Genomic DNA, 15658 nt, shown 5'->3' with positions numbered 1-15658 from the left:
TCTCGATAGATTTAAACAAAAAAAACAACGTTGTACTTTGCAGTAAAAGAAAGAGCTAATCAAAAGTTTTAGGAATCCGAGAATAAGCTTATTTATATGAGTTCTGCACGATTTCGGATTTTATGTATAAAATGAATTAATTCACTCAAACCAAGTTAAAACTGCTTTTTCCTTCATATTTATCAATGTCTAGATCGACTTCAACAAAGAACAACATTGTATTTTGCAGTAGAAGAAAGAGCAACACTGAAAGATCAGGAATCCGAGAATAAGCTTATTTTCTTATGGGCAAGTGGGAACTGCTTTGTCCTTCATATTTATCAATGTGTAGATGGATTTCAACTTCTTCTACTGCAAAGTCCAATGTTTTTCTTTGTTGAAGTCGATCTAGACATTGATGAATATGGAAGGACAAAGTAGTTTTAACTTGGTTTGAGCAAAGCAATTCATTTTATAGCAAAATCCGAAATCGTGCAGAACTCATGAAAGCAGGCTTATACTCGGATTCCTGAAACTTTAGATTTGCTCTTTCTTTTACTGCAAAGTACAACGTTGTTTTTTTGTTTAAATATTTCTAGACATGGTAAATATGAAGGACAAATCAGTTTTAACATAGTTTGAGTGAAGTAATGCATTTTATAAGCAAAATCCCAAATCATGCAGAACTCACGAAATGCTTTTTCTCGCTTTTCACTGCTTTTTACAAACTTTGGTCGGACGTTCACACCTTCTTGCATCCGAACACCTCCGCTTCCGCTTTTGATGATGTATATTCGGGCATTTGAACCTTTTTTTACCCGCTTTTTACAAACCATTGTCGGACTTTCACACCTTCTTGCAGCCGAACACCACCTCTCCCGCTTTTGATGATGTATGGTCCAGTATTCTTACCTTTTCTAACACATTTTTCAGCAATTATGGTCGGACATTCACATCTACTCACAGCTGGACACCTCCGCTCCCGCTTTTGATCATACAATGTCGGGACATCGCTCCTTGTCTTACCAGCTTTTTACAAACTTTAGTCGAACATTCACACCTTCTTGCAGCTGAACACCTCCGCTCCCGCTTTTGATGATGTATAGTCGGGCTTTCGAGCCTTTTCTTACCCGGTTTTTACAAATTATTGTTGGACATTCAGACCTTGCAGCCGAACACCTCCGCTCTCTCTTTTGATCATACATTGTTGGGCATTCGCACCTTGTCTTACCCGCTTTTTACAAACTATAGTCAGACATTAACACCTTGCAGCTGAACCTCCGCTCCCTGTTTTGATCATGTATGGTCTGGCAATACTACCTTTTCTTCCCCCGTTTGTGAGTAATTATGGCTGGACATTCACACCTACTTGCATCCGAAAACCTCCGCCCCAAATTTTGTTGATATTCAGTCGGACATTCGCACCTTACCCGCTTTTGGCAAACTATGGCCTTCTTGCAGCCTAACAACTCTGATCTTGCTTTTGATGATGTAAGGTTGGGCATTCAGACCTTGCTTCACCTGCTTTTCACCAAATATAGTCGGACATTCACACCTTCTTGCAGCCGAACACTTCCGCTCCACCTTTTAGTGTTCTATCACACCTTTTTTTTCACCGCATTTTATACATTATGGTTGGAAATTTTCAACCACTTTCATCCGAAGACCTCTCCTCCCGCTTTTGTTAATATATTTGAACTTTAGTTTGACATTCAAACCTTCTTGCAGCTGAACCACCTCCGCTCCCTGTTTTGATCATATATGGTCTGGCAATACTACCTTTTCTTACCCGTTTGTGAGTAATTATGGCTGGACATTCACACCTACTTGCAGCCGAACACAACCTCTCTCGCTTTTGATGATGTATGGACCGGCATTCTTACCTTTTCTAACACATTTTTCAGCAATTATGGTCGGAGATTCACACCTACTCACAGCCGAACAACTCCGCTCCCGCATTTGATGATGTATAGTCGGGCATTCTCACCCTTTCTCATCAGCTTTTTGCAAATTATGATCTGACATTCACACCTACTTGCAGTCGAACAGCTCTGCTCCCGCTTTTGATTATGTTTGGTTGGATATTCGAAACTTTTCTTAACTTCTTTTTACATATTTTGGTTGGACGTTCACACCTTCTTGTAGCCAAACACTTCCACTCCTGCTTTTGATGATGTATGGTTGGGCATTCACACCTTTTTTTTGCCCATTTTTCAGGAATTATGGGTGGACATTCACACCTTGCAGCTGAACACCTCCTATCCCACTTATGATCATGTGCGGTTTGATTTTCGAAAAGTTTCTTTCATGTTTTCTAGCAATTATTAATGGACATGTAGACCTTCTTGCAGCTGAACACCTCCGCTCCCGCTTTTGATCATACATTGTCAGGCATTCGCACCTTGTCTTACCCACTTTTTACAAACTTTAGTCGAACAGTCACACCTTTTTGCAGCCGAACACCACCTCTACCGCTTTTGATGATGTATGGTCCAGCATTCTTACCTTTTCCAACACATTCTTCAGCAATTATGGTCGGATAATCACACCTACTCAGAGCCGAACACCTCCGCTCCCGCAGTTGATGGTCTATAGTCGGGCATTCTACAGCGGAAAAGACTCATTCTTATGTTTGGTTAGATATTCAAACCTTTTCTTAACTGCTTTTTACAAACTTTGGTCGGACGTTCACAGTATCTTGCAGCCGAACACCTCCGCTTCCGCTTTTGATGGTGTATATTCGGGCATACGAACCTTTTCTTACCCACTTTTTACAAACCAAGGTCGGACTTTCACACCTTCTCTTAGCTGAACAACTCCGCTCCCTCTTTTGATTGTGTACAGTCGGGTAATTTAACCTTTTCTTACCCGCTTTTTACCATCTATGGTCGGACATTCACACCGTCTTACAGCGGAACAACTCCGCTCCCTCTTTTGATGATGTATGGTTAGGCATTCGCACCTTTTCTTACCCATTTTTCAGTAATTATGGGTAGACATTCACACCTTCTTGCAGCTGAAATCCTCCTCTCCTGCTTATGATCATGTGCAGTTTGATATTTGAAAATTTTCTTTCATGTTTTCTAGCAATTATTGATGGACATTCAGACCGTCTTGAAGCTGAACACCTCCGCTCCCACTTTTGATGGTGTATAGTCGGGCTTTCGAGCCTTTTCTTCCCCGGTTTTTACAAATTATGGTTGGACATTCAGACCTTCTTGCAGCCGAAAACCTCCACTCCCTCTTTTGATCATACATTGTCGGGCATTCGCACCTTTTCTTACCCGCTTTTTACAAACCATGGTCGGACTTTCACACCTTCTTGTAGCCGAACAACTCTGCTCCCGCTATTGATTGTGTACAGTCGGGTATTTTAACCTTTTCTTACCCGCTTTTTACCAACTATTGTTGGACATTCACACCGTCTTACAGCGGAACACCTCCGCTCCCTCTTTTGATGGTGTATGTTCGGGCACTCGAACCTTTTCTTACCCGCTTTTTACAAACTATGGTCAGACATTGAAACCTTCTTGTAGCCGAACACATCCACTCCTGCTTTTGATGATGGGTATTCAAACCTACTTGTTGCCCGATTTTCATTAATTATGGGTGGACATACACACCTTGTCGCAGCCAAACACCTCCGCTCCCTGTTTTGATCATGTATGATTGGACATTCGCACCTTTTCTCACCCGCTTTTTACTATGGTCGGCCATTCACAGCTTCCTCTCCACCATACTTGTATGGTGGGATATTCACACCCACTTGCATCCGAAGACATCCGCCCCCACTTTTGTTGATATTTAGTCGGTCATTCGCAGCTTACCCGCTTTTGGCAAACTATGGCCTTCTTGCAGCCAAACACCTCTGATCTCGTTTTTGATGATGTAAGGTTGGGCATTCAGACCTTGCTTCACCTGCTTTTCACCAAATATAGTCGAACAGTCACACCTTCTTGCAGCCGAACACTTCTGCTCCATCTTTTAGTGTTCTATGGGGTATTCACACCTTTTTTTTCACCGCATTTTATTGATTATGGTTGGAAATTCTCACCCACTCTTATCCGAAGACCTCTCCTCCTGCTTTTGTTAATATATAGTCGAGCATTCAAACCTTTTCTTACCCGCTTTTTACAAATTATGGTCGAACATTCACACCTACTTGCAGCCGAACACATCCGCTCCCGCTTTTGATGGTGTATAGTCGGGCTTTCGAGCCTTTTCCTCCCCGGTTTTTACAAATTATGGTTGTACATTCAGACCTTGCAGCCGAAAACCTCCGCTCCCTCATTTGGTCATACATTGTCAGGCATTCGCACCTTGTCTTACCCGCTTTTTATAAACTTTAGCCAGACATTCACACCTTGCAGCTGAACCACCTCCGCTCCCTGTTTTGATAATGTATGGTCTGGCAATACTACCTTTTCTTACCGGTTTGTGAGTAATTATGGCTGGACATTCACACCTACTTGCAGCCGAACACCACTTTTGCCGCATTTGATGATGTATGGTCCGGCATTCTTGTCTTTTCTAACACATTTTTCAGCAATTATGGTTTGACATTCACACCTACTCACAGCCGAACACTTCCGCTCCCGCATTTGATGGTGTATAGTCGGGCATTCTCACCCTTTCTCATCAGCTTTTTGCAAATTATGATCTGACATTCACACCTACTTGCAGTCGAACAGCTCTGCTCCCGCTTTTGATTATGTTTGGTTGGATATTCGAAACTTTTCTTCACTGCTTTTTACAAACTTTGGTCGGACGTTCACACCTTCTCTCAGCCGAACACCTCCGCTTCCGCTATTGATTGTGTACAGTCGGGTATTTTAACCTTTTCTTACCCGCTTTTTACCAACTATGGTCAGACATTCACACCTTCTTACAGTGGAACACCTCCGCTCCCTCTTTTGATGGTGTATGTTCGGGCATTCGAACCTTTTCTTACCCGCTTTTTACAAACTATGGTCGGACATTAAAACCTTCTTGTAGCCAAACACATCCACTCCTGCTTTTGATGATGTATGGTTGGGCATTCGTACCTTTTCTTACCCATTTTGCAGTAATTATGGGTGGACATTCACACCTTTTTGCATTTTAACACCTCCTCTCCCGCTCATGATCATGTGCGGTTTGATATTCGAAAATTCTCTTCCATGTTTTCTAGCAATTATTGATGGACATTCAGACCTTCTTGCAGCTGAACACCTCCGCTCTAGCTGTTGATGGTGTATAGTCGGGCTTTCGAGCCTTTTCTTCCCAGATTTTTACAAATTATGGATGGACATTCAGACCTTCTTTCAGCCGAAAACCTCCACTCCCTCTTTTGATCATACATTGTCGGGCATTCGCACCTTTTCTTACCCGCTTTTTACAATTCATGGTCGGACTTTCACACCTTTTAGTAGCGGAACAACTCTGCTCCCGCTATTGATTGTGTACAATAGGGTATTTTAACCTTTTCTTACCTGCTTTTTGCCAATTATGGTTGGACATTCACACCTTCTTACAGCGGAACACCTCCGCTCCCTCCTTTGATGGTGTATGTTCGGGCATTCAAACCTTTTCTTACCCGCTTTTTACAAACTATGGTCAGACATTCAAACCTTCTTGTAGCCGAACACATCCACTCCTGCTTTTGATGATGGGTATTCAAACCTACTTGTTGCCCGCTTTTCATTAATTATGGGTGGACATACACACCTTGTCGCAGCCAAACACCTCCGCTCCCTGTTAGGATCATGTATGGTTGGGCATTCGTACCTTTTCTTACCCATTTTGCAGTAATTATGGGTGGACATTCACACCTTCTTGCATTTGAACACCTCCTCTCCCGCTTATGATCATGTGCGGTTTGATATTCGAAAATTCTCTTCCATGTTTTCTAGCAATTATTGATGGACATTCAGACCTTCTTGCAGCTGAACACCTCCGCTCCAGCTGTTGATGGTGTATAGTCGGGCTTTCGAGCCTTTTCTTCCCAGATTTTTACAAAATATGGATGGACATTCAGACCTTGTTTCAGCCGAAAACCTCCGCTCCCTCTTTTGATCATACATTGTCGGGCATTCGCACCTTTTCTTACCCGCTTTTTACAAACCATGGTCGGACTTTCACACCTTTTAGTAGCGGAACAACTCTGCTCCCGCTATTGATTGTGTACAATCGGGTATTTTAACCTTTTCTTACCTGCTTTTTGCCAACTATGGTCGGACATTCACACCTTCTTACAGCGGAACACCTCCGCTCCCTCCTTTGATGGTGTATGTTCGGGCATTCAAACCTTTTCTTACCCGCTTTTTACAAACTATGGTCAGACATTCACACCTTCTTGCAGCCGAACACTTCCGCTCTACCTTTTAGTGTTCTATGGGGTATTCACACCTTTTTTTTCACCGCATTTTATAGATTATGGTTGTAAATTCTCACCCACTCTTATCCGAAGACCTCTCCTCCTGCTTTGGTTAATATATAGTCGGGCATTCGAACCTTTTCTTACCCGCTTTTTACAAATTATGGTCGAACATTCACACCTACTTGCAGCCGAACACCTCCGCTCCCGCTTTTGATGGTGTATAGTCGGGCTTTCGAGCCTTTTCTTCCCCGGTTTTTACAAATTATGGTTGGACATTCAGACCTTGCAGTCTTTTGATCATACATTGTCAGGCATTCGCACCTACTTGCAGCCGAATACTTCCGCTCCACCTTTTAGTGATGTATGGTTGGCATTTGCACCTTTTCTTACCCTTTCTTACCCTACTGATTGCTTAAGATTAAGTTGTTTTTTCTCAAACTACAACATTTTTTTAATTGTTGAAACTTGATTTGAAGTGGATAAATAAGGAGGACAAACAGTTTTAAGTCAGGCTGATAGAAGGAATTCATTTTATAGCAAAATCTGTATTTCGTCATATGTCGAGAGATGCTTATTGCTGAAGAAGTACAAAGTACAACGTTGTTTATCGTTGAAACTTTATTAGACATGAATAAATATGAAGGACAAAGCAGTCTTAACTTGGTTAGAGTTAAGGAATTCGTTTTATAGGAGAATCCGAATTCGTGCATAACTCGTAAAATAGAGCTTATTTTCGGATTCCTGAAGAATGAGTCTGGTTCTTTCTCATAATACAAAGTTTGTTGTTTATTGTTGAAACTTCATCAGAAGTGAAGAAATAAATGAATGCCTATCAACAAATGTGGGATCTAAACTCTAGTGCTTCCTCTGAAATAATTTCCTTTCTCAATTCAGAAATGTGTGTGTGTAAGTCACAACACCCGTGACACCAAAACGGCTTTCTTTTCTCTCTTTTCTCTACACTCTGCACTGTGAGCACACACACCAAATCAGAAAGGCTTTTTTCTCTCTTTTCTACATTATGGACTGTGGGGACACAAAACCGCTCTCTCTTTTTTTTTTTGATTGTGTGCCAGGGCGTTGTCTCACGTATTAGATTATGCTTACGATACGAATGGGTTTATCAGTCACATCAGAATCCATACATACTGATCCTCCCGTAATAAAATGGTCGGATCTTATCAAACACACTTTGTTTCTTGTGACAATCAAGTCAGCGAAACAGCGTATACACGTCAAGACACTGAATCAAGTTTGCCACAAGAACTCATAAGTTTGGCAGTATTGCTCTGCCGTCAGCAATCATACACCCATTTTATTTTCGTGAGACATGTGCAGGCACCTGTTCATCTACTGTTCTATCACTATGAATTAGTTTATTTATTATTAATAAGGATACTTCTACAACTACTATCAAAGTATGTCCAGACTTCTTATGTTGTCAGTTGCTATATATGAATAAGTGGGTAGCTACTGACAAGCATTAAGCATGTCACACAGCCCAAACATATAACATTTCAGGACACACCACACAGTTAACAACCACAGTGAAGTGTCAAAGCCCAAACATGTAACATTCAACAGTACACTTACACAACACATTCAAATCAAACAGTCAGACAACATACAAGAACATATACCCCAGCCGGCATTGCTCCCTGCCTATTTTCCTACAGCTCACTATGTGTGCGCACACCTTTATTCACAAACTCTTCAACTTATACTCTTTTACCAAAGCTGCTACAGCTCGATTGGCCGAATACCCTTAGATCCTATTTCGGTGAATTTGACATCTGCCTTACATGTAACAGATTAGCGGTTTAGCAGTTTTAATTTAGTTTGAGTGAAGGAATTCATTTTATAGCAAAATCCGAAATCGTGAAGAACTCATGAAAGTAAGCTTATTCTCGGATTCCTGAAACTTTAGATTTGCTCTTTCTTTTACTGCAAAGTACAACGTTGTTTTTTTTTTGTTTAAATCTTTCTAGACATGGTAAATATGAAGGACAAAGCAGTTTTAACATAGTTTGAGTGAAGGAATTCATTTTATAGATAAAATCCCAAGAGTCTGCTGAGAAAAGAGAGTGAATGCGAAGTAGACTTTAACACGGCTCTGGGAGCGAGCCGAGTGTGGGCTGACCGGGAGAATTGCTTGAAAGAAACGCGACACCGAATGAGCGGTCAGAACAAAGCCTCAATACGGTGTTCCCGTGGTGTTTTTGTTGCTGCCTTGTCGATTGCACAGGGGCAAGCGTTTCAACCAAGCAACGCTCACCATGGGGAAGGTGGCTATGGCAACTAGCCTGATGCCCTGCTCCCGCAGTGACGGATAATCGTACTCTGGTTTCTCTTCATAACATACAAGTCTTTCGCCTTTTACTAAAGACTTTCGTGGAGAGCAGCACTAATGAGTTGTTTCTATTTTTGGCAGGCTTTACCTTTGCGGGTGAAGCCCTTTCTGTCTGTGCAAAAGAAATCTTGTTACTGTGCAGAGTGACTTCTCTGAGTAGAGTCGCCTTACTTGTTGCGATTGTGCCGATGTTCGAAGCTGGAGTGCAAAGTTGTTGCTTGAATGGTGCTTGCTGGAGCATGCGGGAGTGCAAAGTTATACCATTTAAAAGGGCTGAAGAGTGCTCAGTGCAGCGGGTGGGCGCAGGTGCAACGTGACACTCTGGCCACCTATGGCCATAAAAAGAACACTGCTACAAGTGCGCATTGTGCCAGCAAGGGCCCTCGGACCTGAAACAGTGTACAGTTATCGCTTCTCGGCCTTTTGGCTAAGATCAAGTGTAGTATCTGTTCTTATCAGTTTAATATGTCCTCTATACGAGGACTACATATTAAATGGATTTTTAAGAATAGGAGTTGAAAAAGAAGCTTGCTCCGTTCACTCCAAGCATCGACCCGGTACTGCAGTGCCGCTTGGAACGGTGCGCTCTTCTCTGCTCTTGTGAAAAAGCAAACAGCGGTGCAGGATGGAAGTTTCAGGGAGCCCAAGATGAAACTTTCTTTTAATCTGCTGAGAAAAGAGAGTGAATGCGAAGTAGACTTTAACACAGCTCTAGGAGCGAGCCGAGTGTGGGCTAACCGGGAGAATTGCTTGAAAGAAACGCGACACCGAATGAGTGGTCAGAACAAAGCCTCAATACGGTGTTCCCGTGGTGTTTGTGGCTGCCTTGTCTTTTGCACAGAGTAAAAGACAAGGCAGCCATCGAATAGGGCCCGATTGTTCCTACTTGGTCAGCCGAGGAGCAAGGGGGGGGAGCAAGCGTCTCAACCAAGCAAATCTCACCAAGTAGGAACAATCGGGCCCTATTCGATGGCTGCAACACCTGAAAGAGATATTGATGCGAGACCCGATCAAAAGCTTTTTCAAAGTCTAAATTTAAGATGACAAGCCGGGTGTTTCTGTCTCTAGCGTAATCAATGATGTCTCGAATCAGTACGAGGCTGTCGGTGAGTTGTCTCTCTGAGATGGCACAAGCCTGGTCTGGGTGAATTACCTCCTCTAAAACAGAGGACATCCGTGTCGTTAAAACCTTGCTAAAAAGTTTACAGTCAAAGTTTAAAAGTGTGATGGGCCTCCAATTCTTTAGGTCAGTCTTATCATTTTTATCAGAAGTGAAGAAATAAATGAATGCCTATCAACAAATGTGGGATCTAAACTCTAGTGCTTCCTCTAAAATAATTTCCTTTCACAATTTAGAAATGTGACAACACCCGTGACACCAAAACGGCTTTCTTTTCTCTACACTCTGCACTATGAGCACACACACCAAATCAGAAAGGCTTTTTTCTCTCTTTTCTACATTATGGACTGTGGGGACACAAAACCGCTCTCTCTTTTTTTTTTGATTGTGTGCCAGGGCGTTGTCTCACGTATTAGATTATGCTTACGATACGAATGGGTTTATCAGTCACTTCAGAATCCATACATACTGATCCTCCCGTAATAAAATGGTCGGATCTTATCAAACACACTTTGTTTCTTGTGACAATCAAGTCAGCGAAACAGCGTATACACGTCAAGACACTGAATCAAGTTTGCCACAAGAACTCATAAGTTTGGCAGTATTGCTCTGCCGTCAGCAATCATACACCCATTTTATTTTCGTGAGACATGTGCAGGCACCTGTTCATCTACTGTTCTATCACTATGAATTAGTTTATCTATTATTAATAAGGATACTTCTACAACTACTATCAAAGTATGTCCAGACTTCTTATGTTGTCAGTTGCTATATATGAATAAGTGGGTAGCTACTGACAAGCATTAAGCATGTCACACAGCCCAAACATATAACATTTCAGGACACACCACACAGTTAACAACCACAGTGAAGTGTCAAAGCCCAAACATGTAACATTCAACAGGACACTTACACAACACATTCAAATCAAACAGTCAGACAACATACAAGAACATATACCCCAGCCGGCATTGCTCCCTGCCTATTTTCCTACAGCTCACTATGTGTGCGCACACCTTTATTCACAAACTCTTCAACTTATACTCTTTTACCAAAGCTGCTACAGCTCGATTGGCCGAATACCCTTAGATCCTATTTCGGTGAATTTGACATCTGCCTTACATGTAACAGATTAGCGGTTTAGCAGTTTTAATTTAGTTTGAGTGAAGGAATTCATTTTATAGCAAAATCCGAAATCGTGAAGAACTCATGAAAGTAAGCTTATTCTCGGATTCCTGAAACTTTAGATTTGCTCTTTCTTTTACTGCCAAGTACAACGTTGTTTTTTTTTTGTTTAAATCTTTCTAGACATGGTAAATATGAAGGACAAAGCAGTTTTAACATAGTTTGAGTGAAGGAATTCATTTTATAGATAAAATCCCAAGAGTCTGCTGAGAAAAGAGAGTGAATGCGAAGTAGACTTTAACACGGCTCTGGGAGCGAGCCGAGTGTGGGCTAACCAGGAGAATTGCTTGAAAGAAACGCGACACCGAATGAGCGGTCAGAACAAAGCCTCAATACGGTGTTCCCGTGGTGTTTTTGTTGCTGCCTTGTCGATTGCACAGGGGCAAGCGTTTCAACCAAGCAACGCTCACCATGGGGAAGGTGGCTATGGCAACTAGCCTGATGCCCTGCTCCCGCAGTGACGGATAATCGTACTCTGGTTTCTCTTCATAACATACAAGTCTTTCGCCTTTTACTAAAGACTTTCGTGGAGAGCAGCACTAATGAGTTGTTTCTATTTTTGGCAGGCTTTACCTTTGCGGGTGAAGCCCTTTCTGTCTGTGCAAAAGAAATCTTGTTACTGTGCAGAGTGACTTCTCTGAGTAGAGTCGCCTTACTTGTTGCGATTGTGCCGATGTTCGAAGCTGGAGTGCAAAGTTGTTGCTTGAATGGTGCTTGCTGGAGCATGCGGGAGTGCAAAGTTATACCATTTAAAAGGGCTGAAGAGTGCTCAGTGCAGCGGGTGGGCGGAGGTGCAACGTGACACTCTGGCCACCTATGGCCATAAAAAGAACACTGCTACAAGTGCGCATTGTGCCAGCAAGGGCCCTCGGACCTGAAACAGTGGACAGTTATCGCTTCTCGGCCTTTTGGCTAAGATCAAGTGTAGTATCTGTTCTTATCAGTTTAATATGTCCTCTATACGAGGACTACATATTAAATGGATTTTTAAGAATAGGAGTTGAAAAAGAAGCTTGCTCCGTTCACTCCAAGCATCGACCCGGTACTGCAGTGCCGCTGGGAACGGTGCGCTCTTCTCTGCTCTTGTGAAAAAGCAAACAGCGGTGCAGGATGGAAGTTTCAGGGAGCCCAAGATGAAACTTTCTTTTAATCTGCTGAGAAAAGAGAGTGAATGCGAAGTAGACTTTAACACAGCTCTGGGAGCGAGCCGAGTGTGGGCTAACCGGGAGAATTGCTTGAAAGAAACGCGACACCGAATGAGTGGTCAGAACAAAGCCTCAATACGGTGTTCCCGTGGTGTTTGTGGCTGCCTTGTCTTTTGCACAGAGTAAAAGACAAGGCAGCCATCGAATAGGGCCCGATTGTTCCTACTTGGTCAGCCAAGGAGCAAGGGGGGGGAGCAAGCGTCTCAACCAAGCAAATCTCACCAAGTAGGAACAATCGGGCCCTATTCGATGGCTGCAACACCTGAAAGAGATATTGATGCGAGACCCGATCAAAAGCTTTTTCAAAGTCTAAATTTAAGATGACAAGCCGGGTGTTTCTGTCTCTAGCGTAATCAATGATGTCTCGAATCAGTACGAGGCTGTCGGTGAGTTGTCTCTCTGAGATGGCACAAGCCTGGTCTGGGTGAATTACCTCCTCTAAAACAGAGGACATCCGTGTCGTTAAAACCTTGCTAAAAAGTTTACAGTCAAAGTTTAAAAGTGTGATGGGCCTCCAATTCTTTAGGTCAGTCTTATCATTTTTATCAGAAGTGAAGAAATAAATGAATGCCTATCAACAAATGTGGGATCTAAACTCTAGTGCTTCCTCTAAAATAATTTCCTTTCACAATTTAGAAATGTGTGTGTGTAAGTCACAACACCCGTGACACCAAAACGGCTTTCTTTTCTCTACACTCTGCACTATGAGCACACACACCAAATCAGAAAGGCTTTTTTCTCTCTTTTCTACATTATGGACTGTGGGGACACAAAACCGCTCTCTCTTTTTTTTTTGATTGTGTGCCAGGGCGTTGTCTCACGTATTAGATTATGCTTACGATACGAATGGGTTTATCAGTCACTTCAGAATCCATACATACTGATCCTCCCGTAATAAAATGGTCGGATCTTATCAAACACACTTTGTTTCTTGTGACAATCAAGTCAGCGAAACAGCGTATACACGTCAAGACACTGAATCAAGTTTGCCACAAGAACTCATAAGTTTGGCAGTATTGCTCTGCCGTCAGCAATCATACACCCATTTTATTTTCGTGAGACATGTGCAGGCACCTGTTCATCTACTGTTCTATCACTATGAATTAGTTTATCTATTATTAATAAGGATACTTCTACAACTACTATCAAAGTATGTCCAGACTTCTTATGTTGTCAGTTGCTATATATGAATAAGTGGGTAGCTACTGACAAGCATTAAGCATGTCACACAGCCCAAACATATAACATTTCAGGACACACCACACAGTTAACAACCACAGTGAAGTGTCAAAGCCCAAACATGTAACATTCAACAGGACACTTACACAACACATTCAAATCAAACAGTCAGACAACATACAAGAACATATACCCCAGCCGGCATTGCTCCCTGCCTATTTTCCTACAGCTCACTATGTGTGCGCACACCTTTATTCACAAACTCTTCAACTTATACTCTTTTACCAAAGCTGCTACAGCTCGATTGGCCGAATACCCTTAGATCCTATTTCGGTGAATTTGACATCTGCCTTACATGTAACAGATTAGCGGTTTAGCAGTTTTAATTTAGTTTGAGTGAAGGAATTCATTTTATAGCAAAATCCGAAATCGTGAAGAACTCAAGAAAGTAAGCTTATTCTCGGATTCCTGAAACTTTAGATTTGCTCTTTCTTTTACTGCCAAGTACAACGTTGTTTTTTTTTTGTTTAAATCTTTCTAGACATGGTAAATATGAAGGACAAAGCAGTTTTAACATAGTTTGAGTGAATTTATTCATTTTATTGATAAAATCCCAAGAGTCTGCTGAGAAAAGAGAGTGAATGCGAAGTAGACTTTAACACGGCTCTGGGAGCGAGCCGAGTGCGGGCTAACCGGGAGAATTGCTTGAAAGAAACGCGACACCGAATGAGCGGTCAGAACAAAGCCTCAATACGGGATTCTCGTGGTGTTTTTGTTGCTGCCTTGTCTTTTGCACAGAGTAAAAGACAAGGCAGCCATCGAATAGGGCCCGATTGTTCCTACTTGGTCAGCCGAGGAGCAAGGGGGGGGGGGTGCAAGCGTCTCAACCAAGCAAAGCTCACCATGGGGAAGGTGGCTATGGCAACTAGCCTGATGCCCTGCTCCCGCAGTGACGGATAATCGTACTCTGGTTTCTCTTCATAACATACAAGTCTTTCGCCTTTTACTAAAGACTTCCGTGGAGAGCAGCACTAATGAGTTGTTTCTATTATTGGCAGGCTTTACCTTTGCGGGTGAAGCCCTTTCTGTCTGTGCAAAAGAAATCTTGCTACTTTGCAGAGTGACTTCTCTGAGTAGAGTCGCCTTACTTGTTGCGATTGTGCCGATGTTCGAAGCGGGAGTGCAAAGTTGTTGCTTGAATGGTGCTTGCTGGAGCATGCGGGAGTGCAAAGTTATACCATTTAAAAGGGCTGAAGAGTGCTCAGTGCAGCGGGTGGGCGGAGGTGCAACGTGACACTCTGGCCACCTATGGCCATAAAAAGAACACTGCTACAAGTGCGCATTGTGCCAGCAAGGGCCCTCGGACCTGAAACAGTGGACAGTTATCGCTTCTCGGCCTTTTGGCTAATATCAAGTGTAGTATCTGTTCTTATCAGTTTAATATGTCCTCTATACGAGGACAACATATTAAATGGATTTTTAAGAATAGGAGTTGAAAAAGAAGCTTGCTCCGTTCACTCCAAGCCTCGACCCGGTACTGCAGTGCCGCTGGGAACGGTGCGCTCTCCTCTGCTCTTGTGAAAAAGCAAACAGCGGTGCAGGATGGAAGTTTCAGGGAGCCCAAGATGAAACTTTCTTTTAATCTGCTGAGAAAAGAGATTGAATGCGAAGTGGACTTTAACACGGCTCTGGGAGCGAGCCGAGTGCGGGCTAACCGGGAGAATTGCTTGAAAGAAACGCGACACCGAATGAGTGGTCAGAACAAAGCCTCAATACGGTGTTCCCGTGGTGTTTTTGGCTGCCTTGTCTTTTTCACAGAGTAAAAGACAAGGCAGCCATCGAATAGATTGTTTCTACTTGGTCAGCCGAGGAGCAGGGGGGGGGGGGGGGCAAGCGTCTCAACCAAGCAAAGCTCACCAAGTAGGAACAATCGGGCCCTTTTCGATGGCTGCAACACCTGAAAGAGATATTGATGCGAGACCCGATCAAATGCTTTTTCAAAGTCTAAATTTAAGATGACAAGCCGGGTGTTTCTGTCTCTAGCGTAATCAATGATGTCTCGAATCAGTACGAGGCTGTCGGTGAGTTGTCTCCCTGAGATGGCACAAGCTTGGTCTGGGTGAATTACCTCCTCTAAAACAGAGGACATCCGTGTCGCTAAAACCTTGCTAAAAAGTTTACAGTCAAAGTTTAAAAGTGTGATTGGCCTCCAATTCTTTAGGTCAGTCTTATCATTTTTTTTATAAAGTAGAGTCACTATTCCCACTCTAAAACTGTCAGGC

The 15658-nt window shown here is 42.7% G+C and overlaps 6 non-coding genes across 6 annotated transcripts; all 6 read left to right on the top strand.

Annotated features, from left to right (window-relative positions):
* The first annotated feature begins 8672 nt into the window (after nucleotides 1-8672).
* Nucleotides 8673-8786, top strand: LOC140287922 (U5 spliceosomal RNA). Its single transcript, XR_011911867.1, has one exon. It is a non-coding gene; the product is annotated as a U5 spliceosomal RNA (small nuclear RNA).
* Nucleotides 8787-9094: 308 nt separating this feature from the next.
* Nucleotides 9095-9278, top strand: LOC140287925 (U2 spliceosomal RNA). Its single transcript, XR_011911870.1, has one exon. It is a non-coding gene; the product is annotated as a U2 spliceosomal RNA (small nuclear RNA).
* Nucleotides 9279-11462: 2184 nt separating this feature from the next.
* On the top strand, nucleotides 11463-11576 carry LOC140287921 (U5 spliceosomal RNA). The gene has a single exon (XR_011911866.1). It is a non-coding gene; the product is annotated as a U5 spliceosomal RNA (small nuclear RNA).
* A 308-nt stretch (nucleotides 11577-11884) lies between these two features.
* Nucleotides 11885-12068, top strand: LOC140287924 (U2 spliceosomal RNA). Its single transcript, XR_011911869.1, has one exon. It is a non-coding gene; the product is annotated as a U2 spliceosomal RNA (small nuclear RNA).
* A 2270-nt stretch (nucleotides 12069-14338) lies between these two features.
* On the top strand, nucleotides 14339-14452 carry LOC140287918 (U5 spliceosomal RNA). Its single transcript, XR_011911864.1, has one exon. It is a non-coding gene; the product is annotated as a U5 spliceosomal RNA (small nuclear RNA).
* Nucleotides 14453-14760: 308 nt separating this feature from the next.
* LOC140287917 (U2 spliceosomal RNA) lies at nucleotides 14761-14944 on the top strand. Its single transcript, XR_011911863.1, has one exon. It is a non-coding gene; the product is annotated as a U2 spliceosomal RNA (small nuclear RNA).
* Nucleotides 14945-15658: the final 714 nt, after the last annotated feature.

This window comes from Leuresthes tenuis, unplaced genomic scaffold (genome assembly GCF_036924035.1).
Source record: "Leuresthes tenuis unplaced genomic scaffold, fLeuTen1.0.hap1 SCAF_177, whole genome shotgun sequence".
Classification (NCBI taxonomy): domain Eukaryota; kingdom Metazoa; phylum Chordata; class Actinopteri; order Atheriniformes; family Atherinopsidae; genus Leuresthes; species Leuresthes tenuis.
The sequence above is the reverse complement of the archived record's forward strand: the minus strand, read 5'-3'. Positions and strand labels throughout refer to the sequence as shown.